General features: G+C 33.6%; 1 long non-coding RNA gene across 1 annotated transcript; it reads left to right on the top strand.

The window, feature by feature from the left end:
* The first annotated feature begins 10,373 nt into the window (after nucleotides 1-10,373).
* LOC111241067 lies at nucleotides 10,374-10,803 on the top strand. Its single transcript, XR_002666791.1, has 2 exons — nucleotides 10,374-10,530; nucleotides 10,636-10,803. It is a non-coding gene; the product is annotated as an uncharacterized LOC111241067 (long non-coding RNA).
* Nucleotides 10,804-11,496: the final 693 nt, after the last annotated feature.

Below are 11,496 nucleotides of genomic sequence, written 5' to 3'. Positions count from 1 at the left end.
GCTTTATTGGGTCAAGATAATGACGTTAAAAGAGCGCTTGCTAATATTATTGTCAATAGGGGTCTTTTCCTTTATTGTGTGCTTAGAGGGATGAACATTAACATTGGATAGGTCATAGCAAATGAGATTCAGACTTGTGCCAGTACTGTGAAAAACAAGGCACCCTTGGGGAATCCTTCTCTGATCACACACATCTGTGAGTTAGTTGGGGTTAACACCTTCATACCGCCGATGGAACGACCAAGGAAGGCGATTGATGAGGCCTATTATAGACAGTATTGTAGGGAGAGGAGGCAACCCAACTAGTGCCACCTTAGGATGTAGAGCATTTTCAGATGAAAGACATGTATATGTCTCTAATGGAGGTTAGGTTGCAGTCTATACACAGAGGGCAGGTGGCCACTATGGAGATGATCATAGGGATGTATGATACATCCCCTGGACGGCGGTGGACTATGGACGAGTTCAACACTGGCATGGCCAGAGGATGAGGCACATGCAAGTGGAGCTGGAGTAGCGGAAGCTCCAGTTATAGAGGAGGATGATGAGGACGATGATTTTGAAGATGTTGAAGAAGGAGAGGAGGAAGATGATGAAGAGGAGGAAGACTCTGACGATAACATAGGTTGAGGGGGTAAGATAACATCTACTGATTGATGCTACCTACACTAGAGCAAGATTTTTTCTATCTTTTGTTTTTTATTTTAACTTATTTGCTTCGATTTTTAGAATAGGTTTTGATGTACTCGGTTTGAAACTATATCTGATGTGATGGCTTGATATTGATTTGCGTGTGATTGGTATTGCTTAATGATGCTTTGATATTGATGATGTTGAGATTGGTTTGTTTAAAAAGAGTTTGTGCTTGAATGATAAGTTTTTGATTGATTCTCTTAACTCAAGGATTTTATGGTCTAGAAAAACCAATTTTTCTTCTTAGCCCAACCACCTTACAAGCCATGAAAAGTCCTTGTGATCAGATGGGTGTGTGAGTATGTTTAATTGTGGTAAATGAAAGGAAATTTTGTTGTATGTGACTTTTGGATAGTAGAGGGAAGCACTGACCTTTAGAAACACCTGTGTGATTGAGTGAAACACTTTATCTAGTGAGGAATGATTCCATGAATACATGATTACATCTGTGCTTAGTTAATAAGAATAACATCTGTTGGATATTATGTGATTATGTGAATACCATGATGAGTTATTTTGAATCAAGGCATGTGTGCATTTTGACTAAATTTTGTTTGATAAGCTGATTTGAGTAATTACTTGTCTTGAAAGAAAGGTTTTGGAATGTGTTGAACCATTGTATGAATTGGTGGAAGTTTGAGTTACATCTTGTTTGCTTGAGGACAAACACAGTTCTAAGTTTGGGGTTGTGATAACGGTTGAAATATCGTTATTTTTATACTTAATTTTGATACTAAAAACACCTTTTATGACTTAGATACTAGCTTGAAATCATGTTTTTGCTTCAGTTGAGAGAATAAGAGAGTTGAAGGTGGTATTATTGGTTTTATGCTTGGCTTTCCTTGTTTTGGCAGGAATCAAGAAGGATTGGATGAAAGAAGTTGAAGTAGCAAGGAGTTGGACTCAAGAAAGGAAGGAAAATTGCACAACAGAAGAATTGCAGCCAACGCTGAGCGTCACTTTACCGCTGAGCGCCAAGTTTGTTGTTGAGTTCACTATTTGACGCTTGAGCGCCAACGCTGAGGGCCAAATCAAAGTACCGCACTCACTGTTGCACGCCACTTTGTCGCTGAGCACCAGTCTTGGTGATGAGTTCTCTATCTCACGCTTGGGCGCCACCACTGAGTGTCCTTCTAAGTGCCACACCTACCGTTGAGCGTCATTTTAGCGCTGAGCACGGTCAGCGTGGGCCTGGGCCAATTTTATGTTATTTTTATAAACTATATAAGGATTTAGTCGACCTAGAGGGTCTATCTTTTGACAGAAAGAGGCGCAAAAACACTCTCTTCACCCCTTGGAAGCGGATTTTCGATGCGGAAGCTCCAATCTACAAATTTTAGGGTTCTATCTTTCATTCTTTTCATTATTTTCATCTAGTTTCACCATGTCTATGGTGAACTAGACCTCCATTGTTGTTGGGGAAACGATGTAATCCTTTGAAACTCTCATGAATTGAATTGATTCTTTATACATATCCTTTACTTCATTAATTGTTAGGGTTTTGGGATCACTGGACATGATATTGATCATTTTTTAATTGACCTTATCATCTTGCATGCTTAAAGTGATACAAGTTTGTTCATACATTGTTGTTGGCCATGAGACCTTGAGTGTTGTTATCTTTCACCTTTATGTATATTTGTGATCCATTGAAAAGTTTTGAAATATATTTGTTGATAATTTCATTTTGATTCCCAATGCCTAAAAACCTATTTGCTAATGACAACATATAATAATTGGTAGATTCCTAAAGTTTTTTACTTGTGAGATATAATAATGACCAAAATGTTGTTTTCACATCTCATGCTCAGCTTTAGGGATTGAAATTTGTCTCATTCAGATTGTATATAGAACATCTTTGCATGATAAAATAGAATTTTGCATTGGCTTTCATTGATTGTCAACTTTGGTTTAGATGGTGATTTAGTGAATTTTACATTGTTTATTCATTCTGCATTCATATCATGGCATTATTTTAGTGATATAAACTTTGGTCACAATAGACAATGATCATTTGATCCAAAAACAAAACAGCAGTTTATGACCCATGACATATTTTGTGCCCCTAAAAAACCCAAATTTTAAAATTCTAAATCTTTAGTGAATGTCGGTCTTGTACTTTGTAATTCTAAATCTGAAAAATTATTTATTGTAACATATTTTTTTTTCTTCTCGGGTAATCGTTATATTTCTTCTTTTTTTTCTTTTATTTATTGAGTTCATGAGGTGGTTATCCTTTCATTTTTATCAGTGTTTTGGTGGGTTTTGGATTCCATGTTCTCCTTTTTTTTTTTTAAAGTCGATTCTAGTAAGTTCCTTCATTAATTCTTTTGCTAATTTGCTAACCAGTTTTTGATTNTGGTTTAGTTTCTAACATTGGTGTTGTTTGCCGGTGTTGTTGTAGTTACTATATAATATTGGAGCTACTTTGGTTTGATTCAACTTTACTTTCCTTTGTTAACAAAAATTATTGACAGAATTTATTTTATCTGGTACTTCACCTGTATTAGTTCTGTGCATCTGATTGCATAATTTATCTTATTCATAACAACGATATAAATGTTGGTAATTGATGCTTGATTGCAAGGTTCAGTTTTGAAGTAGCTAACAATACCAAATAAGAGTGTTGGTGGTGGTGTTATAGTAGTGCTTGTAGAAAAAGTAAAGGAGGTAATGGAAATGGATATAGCTAAGCTTGAATTTGATTTTATGGGGACGTACGAGATTTGTAAAAGTGGCAACCCTCTTATACTGATTGACCTAAAGAAGGTTTGGTGGAGTATCTTTGACCTTTTGTTCTGGTTTTGGGGAAAGGATACTTTTTATATAATCTATTTAAATCACATAAAATGGGGAATGGGTTTGAGCTGTTTACCTATACCTTCATTCTTCCTAAAAATTTCTATGTTCTCAAATGTAATCATTAATTATCCACAAGTATTAGTTTCTAAGGCATGTGCAATAATTGTATTAGCTTCATATGAAAATGTAGATCAGGTTATTTACATAATTCATTATGCTTTTGTTATGTTGTTTGACTCTTACCAAGGAACTTCTTCACAATTAGTTTTTTTTTTCTAAATTCTCCATTTGTATAGTGATGCACGTGCTTTTCTAGAAGAGATCCTGTGATTGCTGTAAGTACATTGTCAATGATTTTTTACTTCCCACCCCCTTCTTCAAATATGTTAATCATAATAGGAGGATGTAATATTCCCTTCTTTGTTGTTTGTATATTTTAGATTTGAACTTTCATTTCTAGTTTTAAACTTTTGTAGCAAGTTTCTTTTATTGTTTTAAGTAGATTTCAATTTTATTTTGTGTTCTAAAGTTATAGGGATGTTAATTAGGATTTTGTTGTTGTTTTGAGGGTGGTTTTGAGTCTTTGTCCAATTTTAATATTCTATTTCAAATTTAATAGTGTGATTCTTAGTTATTTGTTGTTTTTAGAGGTGGGTTAGTTGTTGTTTTAAGAGTAGTTTTTTGATTTGATTTTATTGAGTATTTCATTACTGTGGGTTAGATTTGTTGCATGTTTCTAAATCATTCTTTTTAGTTTTAGCTCATTTTTAGGCTTTCACTAGTTAGTTTATGAGCTTTTGTAGATTTGTAGCTTTTGGTTTTATTTTTAGCTCTCTTTAACCATAGAAAAGTTGTTTAATAAGTGTTTGCATTGCATTTTACTTTTTTGGTTTAGAACAATTTTAGTTTTCAGCCACTAGTTAGTAGGATAATTCTTAATTTGCATAGTTACATTTTAGATTAGTTGATGTTTTGTATTGCATTCAATTTTCCTGCAATTTCTTTTACCTTTTAGACCTTGTATAAGAAGTTTCATTTCACTTTTATTTTAGTGTTGTAGTGGTGTTATTTCTAGCTTAGTTTGTTATTTTATTCTGCATAGTCATAGAAAATAGTTAGATTTTAAATGTGGACAGATTTGACCTTTGTTGCTTGGTTAGTCTATAACTTTCTCTATAATTATCTAATTGAGTTCATTCTTTTTGCATTGCATTCCTAATTCTTTGGAGTTTGATGTTCAAACCCCAAAAATGGTTCAAGCTGCTCTTTACACTAAATGGTTTGGTTCTTTCATTCTTCTCGAAGCTGGATACCTTCTTGTTCTTTTTATCTCGATTCCAATTCCATGTCGATTCTCCCTGTTCTTTTTCTTCAATCTGACCATACCAATCTTTTTGCTTAGTCCTTTTTTTTTCATTTGCAGCAAGTTATTGTCAAAAGAGGAGCCATGCCTTTTCTTGAATCACATCTAGAAATTATCAAAGTAGATGCCTTGAATCATGGGGCAACTCTCTAAAGTCCCGAAGGGAAGTGTTCTTGGGTCCACACTGGTAACAACTACTGTAAGGGCTTGTTTTTATTAAGACTTTTGTTTTTTGAATTTCCAGAATACAATCTTGTATTCTTTTTGTTCATTTGTTGTTCCTTGCAAATTTTGACATGTTGTCCTAGTCTTTTGAGGAAAAAGTTAGTTATGTATTGAGACCAGTGTTGCCAACTGGATGTGAAACAAATTTTGGCCACTATGAATCTGTTGGTGCAAGCGAGTCAGTAAACTTGGGTGGTTATGGAGGGAAACTTTTTTTTAAGAATATGGAATATAAGGCCATGGGCGACAGTACAATTAAAAAACGTTGGAACTACATAAGGTTTTGAATTTTGAAAGTAGACACAAGTTTCTTTTATAATATAGGTGACAATGGGTTTTAGCTGTTTTATTCTCTACAATTTTAATTTTTAGCTAATAATTAGTGTTATATTTCTTTGTTTGCATAGTTGAATTTTAGATTAGTTTTTGTTTTGACTTGCATTCAATTTTTCTGCATTTTCTTATGTCATTTATAACTTGTATATGTAGTCTCACTTCCACTTTCTTAGTGTTTTCCCTTTTCTATTTCTAGCTTAGCTTCATATTTTAATTCTGCAAAATCATAGAAAATAGTTAGATTTTAAATTAGGCGTTTCTCTGGCCTTCGATGCAATATTTAATTCTGTTGAAAACTAGTGCAGACTTTTATTTCTTATCAGCTTTTGTGCCTCTGCCATACGAGTAGAGTTCCATTGACTTTTGCTGTTGCCATGCCCTCTGTCCATTTATTGCTTTTATGTGGTATATAAATGTGTTTAGGCCTTCCAATTGGTTAAAGGTTTATGATGGACTTTTTTTTTCGTGTTAAGATTCAAATTATTATGTAGATCTTGTTGGACATTTATTGTAAGCCTAAAAGAGGTAAAAGCAAAATAGGAAAAATCAAGAAAAGACAGACAAATAAAAGTATTTCAAATATATTTTTTTTGTGGTTTTTAATTAGAATTGGCAAATTTGAGTTTGTTTTCTTCTTTGCTTCAGAAAATGAAAGATTTATTTCTCATTGATTTCTGTAGGTTTGACACCTAAGAACATTACAGCGTTTGCATGCCCTTTTTTGACATGAGAAAACGACACCTGGGAGGAGTCCAAGCACTAAAAGAAAAGGATCGGGCAAATTATGGTCAGTTCACTGCATTTCATTGGGTAATTTTTATAAAACATTTTGGTATAAACAGTGACCTTTAAATCTGTCAATCTGATTCAATTGACTGGTTATTTTTGTTTTCTTTATATGTTCTAGAGTTGTGCTAGGTTCTTTTTACTGTGTGGACCTTTAATTGTTTGATTGTATTTCTTGGAATTTTGGTTTTTTCCTCAAAATGTAAAAAAAAAAAAAATTGTTCCTGTTGTGTCCTTGTTCCTGGTGCATTGTATAGAGGCCTACACTGGATATTTGTGGTTGGTTTTTACCTTGGATTGTGGTGTTGTTTATGAACAATTTGAAAGGAAGAAGTTAGTGTGAATGGTAGCATTTTAGGTGGTGGCGATCTGAAATATTCTCTAACCCATGAGCTACCAAGGCTGGATTTTCCTTAAAACATTAAGCTGAATTCATTAAACAACAGAGAGAACACCAGTTTGTGAGATTTTGTGGTTGAATTTGCCTAATTTCCTTGGCATATGAGAGATAGAGAGAGAGAGTTTGTGTGACTGAGTACATAGAATTAAAGACTGAGAAAAAGTGGTTTCCAATTATTGATTTCATGAGTGAATGAATTATTTGAGTCGTTTATGCAATGAAAAAAGGTTGGAACTAATAAGGTTTTGAATTTTGAAAGTAGACGCAAGTTTCTTTTACAATATAGGTCACAGTGAGTTTTAATTATAACTTAGAAATGCTAAATCTACTATGTGCAAAAGAATATAAATATATGAGGCAACACAATTGTTATTCAATTAGAGGCATGTTTGTGTGTTATTTATTTATTTGAAGAACATAAATATCTTAGGCAAAGCAATTGTTATTCTATTAGTGGCATGTTTGTGTTTTATTTATTTATTTTAAAATTTACATAAAGCATGTATCTCGTTTTAACTCTCTAAACTTACCTCTTTTTCTAGTCTTAGAAGTTTATATTAGTGCATTTTAGCTTCTTATTCTCTAGAAATAGGATAGTTTATATATTTTTCTTTAATTTTAGATTTTTGTAAAATAGTATTAACTTTGTGTTTTTAGTATAAAAATAATATTAATTCTCTAGAAATTTTTGCTGTGCATCATACAAACACACCTACTGATGGGTGTTATGATTTTCATGCATTAATTTCTAATGATTTGCATGATGATTTGTTGGGTGAATCTGATTTCACTTTTGACAGTTCTGTATTATTTAATGATTCACTCATGCATGCTGATTTTGATGTTGCAGATGATAAACTTAGGGTTGTCACTAATATTGATGGGGTTGCAGACATTATAGATACAAAAGCAGTCTTGTTCGAGGTAGGAGATGCTGTCAACACTGTCAAGACAGCTTGGATCATTAAGAATCAGAAGGAAAAGTGTGAGGAGCTCTGGCTGCTGCAGCAAGGTGATAAGCTCATTCTTTTCATTGGAACCAATGCATACCTGGGAAGAGTATGGAGAAAAACAGATAAGCTCATTCTTTTCATTTCCTTTTAATTGTAGTTATAGATTTTTGTTAGTACTGTACATTGCTTTAACTAGCATAGTAAATAGTAGGATAGATAATATGTTGTTTTTCATAAAAATAAAAAGAATTAATTTTGATCTATGGCCAATTTAAACAGATTTTCTTTCTCTTAACTTTGTAACATAGTTTAGTTTTTCAGTTCTGTTATATTCATTTCTTGTGTTCTTTAATTATGTTTTCTATAAATAAATCTCTGTTTTGTTTGTCTTGTACATACCTCTGATATGTGTCCGTTCATGTTTGTAATATGTGTGTGTTTGTGTTTATGAGTATGTTTTTTTGTGTGTGGGTGTGTGTGTCCTTGTGTAACTTATGTGCGTGTGTGTGCTTGTGTAACTTATGTGTGTGTGAATGCGTGTGTGTGTTTGTGTTTGTGTGTGTTCTTGTGTGGATTATAATTGTGTGTGTGTGTAACTTATATGTGTGTATGTGCGTGTCTGTTTGTCTGTGTGCGTGTTCGTGTGTGTATGTGTGTGTTTCTTTGTTTGTGCGTGTTTGTTTGGTTGTTTGTTTGTTTGTGTCTATGTGTTAGTAAGATTGTGCATGTGTTTTTGTTTGTGTCTGTTTGGTTGCTCTGTTTCTCTAGGTAAATGAAAGACTAAAGAGAAATTCATATTCCATATTGTTCGTTAATTTGGTTTGATATTAATTTAATATAGATTAAAAAGAAACTCTTGTTTCATAAAAATATCAACTTTCGAGTGTCTAGATGGATAAATTTGTCTTGTCGCTTAATTGCTTGCTTCGTGCAATTATATTTGGTATAAGGTCTCCCTTGTAGTTCTTCGTGGTATTCTTTTTAGTTATTCCCTATCAATTTATCATCTTTGACACATTAACAATTATATAAGAAACGAACTTTAACTGGGTGAGAGTCGTAGTTGGTATCTTTGTGTTTGTGAGTATGTGTTTTTGTGTGTGGGTGTGTGTGTGCTTGTGTAACTTATGTGCATGTGTGTGCTTGTGTAACTTATGTGTGTGCTAATGCATGTGTCTGAATGTGTGTGTGTGTGTTTGTGTGTGTGTGTGTTCATATGTAGATAATAATTGTGTGTGTGTAACTTATGTGTGCGTGCGTGTCTGTTTGTGTGTGTGCCTGTTCGGGTGTGTGTGTGTGTTTCCTTTCTTGTGCGTGTCTGTTTGGTTGTGTTTGTTTGTTTGTGTCTATGTGTTAGTAAGATTGTGTGTGTGTTTTTGTTTGTGTGTCTGTTTGGTTGCTCTCTTTCTCTAGATAAATGGAAGACTAAAGAGAAATTCATATTCCATATTGTTCGTTAATTTGGTTTAATATTAATTTAATATAGATTAAAGAGAAACTCTTGTTACATAAAAATATCAACTTTCGAGTGTCTAGATGGATGAATTTGTATTGTCGTTTAATTGCTTGGTTCATGTAATTATATTTGGTATTCCCTGTCAATCTATCATCCTTGACACATTAATATTTATATAACAAACGAACTTTAATTGGGTGAGACTCGTAGTTGGTATCTTTGTGTCTGTGAGTATGTCTTTTTTTGTGTGGGTGTGTGTATGCTTGTGTAACTTATGTGCGTGTGTGTGCTTGTGTAACTTGTGTGTGTGTGAATGCGTGTGCGTGTTTGTGTTTATGTGTGTTCTTGTGTGGATCATAATTGTGTGTGTGTGTGTTTATCTTAATATGTGTGTGTGCGTGTCTGTTTGTGTGTGTGTGTGTTCATGTGTGTGTGTTTCTTTGTTTATGCGTGTCTGTTTGGTTGTGTTTGTTTGTTTGTGTCTATGTGTGAGTAAGATTGTGTGTGTGTTTATGTTTGTGTGTCTGTTTGGTTGTTCTCTTTCTCTAGATAAATGAAAGACTAACGAGAAATTCATATTACATATTGTTCGTTAATTTGGTTTAATCCTAAGTATGTTCACAATGGCAGAAGCTTTACTTCTTGAAGTTTGGGGTAAGACGTAGCTCTCATGCAATTTTTGTTGTTGATGTTTCTTGATTTTTAATGTATGCTCTTGTGTTTTGGAGACGGGTGTTTCTACTTTATCTTTTGCTTACTATTAGGAATTTATCAACTTCTTGTTTTGAGTGTTGATGTTTTCCTTTAAGTTTTTCCACGGAGCATGGAATCGTAGGTTCTGTTTTCCGCTCTTCAAGTTTATTCAGGATTTGAGGATGTCATGTTCTGGTCCCTAATATTTTATTCAGTTGCTTGTAGTTTTCAACTTTCTATTGGAATATTTCTAGTACATATAAGCTGATGTTTGTTGCTTAGTGTGTTTGGTTGGAGGGAACAGAGAGGAGGGAGGGAATTGTTTTATCCTAATTTGGTTTAAAAATTTGGGGATGATAAGCAAACTAATTTTCCTGCTTGTTACTTTTGTCTTCCCTCCAATATTGGGAGGATTTTAAGAGTTAGGAAAGTGATTTAAATTGTTGGACTGTGCAAATTAAATTGCCTTTATGACATTGATTGCCATATGCACATTGTCTAACATCAACAGGCAATAAAGGAAATCATTAAGCTAAACTTCTCCTATGCTACAAACTATTAAATCTTATACATTTAAATAAAGTGTCACTAACAAGTTCTTCTACATGTTTGCTGACTAATGCCCTCTTAAATTTCCCATCAGATTTACGATCATACCACCAAACCATGAATTCTATTTCTTATTCAATTAGCCAGTGGTGTTTTTGTAAGTATGTTGTTGCATGGTGTAAAACAGCAACTACAAAGACAATGCTACGGAAGAGAAGTAAACACCATCATCTTCAAAGACAATGCTATGGAATGCTTCCTTTGCGTCTGGGAGGTTCCCATCTCTCTCCATCTCTCTTGGTACTCTTTTTTTAGGGTTTCTTTTTTTTTTCTTCTTCTTTCTCCACAATCACATATCTCTTCTCTTCTTCTAAATTAGATTTCAAGAATTAGGTGGGAAGAAGATGCAAAGGCGGCGGTGAATTGAAGAAGTATGAAGAAGGAGAGAGGGAAATAAGNTGTGATCATCCCTGACCGATTAAGTGCATATAGTCTGTTTGCATCAGATTTCACTCAAGTAGAGAACAGGTTTGGGTCTTTCAGTTTAGTTCATGCTATAAAAATTTACAATGGTTTTGGACACCCACAGAATATTTAACACTATTGTAGCACTGGAAAGAACTGGAAATTGTAGTTGTGTCCTTTAGCTCTACTCCTTTATGTTGTTCTCGTCATATGACTGTTGCAGCATTTCATTATTTTATATTTTATCTCTACTTGATCTTTGTCATCAGCATAAAAAATTTTGTGTTCTTTGACAAGCACTTGATTAGAAGCTTGATAAACAAAATCTTGATATGCATATTCATTTGTGTTTTTGATAAAGAAAGTATTGATATTCAAATAATAAAGTCATGTTTGTACAAGTTTTTCAAACTTAGTATTTGTTATCATCAAAACTCATAAAAGGTCCATTGTGATTAGACTGTCTACATAGGTTACAAAGGTTAGATCATTTAGGGTCTCAATATTGAGATCTTGCAAACTAACAGTGATTGGATTTGCCTGATTTCAGCAATTATTATGAGCTCTTAGAGCATTTAAGTTGCTTAAGTCAGTTTTGAGTAGGTATGGCTCACATCACACTTTAATAGAGATTCTTTTTTCTCTAGCGTGTTTACAAGTTTTTGAAACTCTACCCAATTAAGCTGTCCCAACTCATGGGCTCTCTATTACTAAAACTAGTTAAGTGCAGCTACGAATTGTTGTAGTTACTTTCAGTATGTGTCACATTGATTAA

The sequence above is a fragment of the Vigna radiata genome, unplaced genomic scaffold (genome assembly GCF_000741045.1).
Source record: "Vigna radiata var. radiata cultivar VC1973A unplaced genomic scaffold, Vradiata_ver6 scaffold_131, whole genome shotgun sequence".
NCBI lineage: Eukaryota > Viridiplantae > Streptophyta > Magnoliopsida > Fabales > Fabaceae > Vigna > Vigna radiata.
Note: the sequence above shows the minus strand (reverse complement) of the source record. Positions and strands in the feature narration are given on the sequence as shown.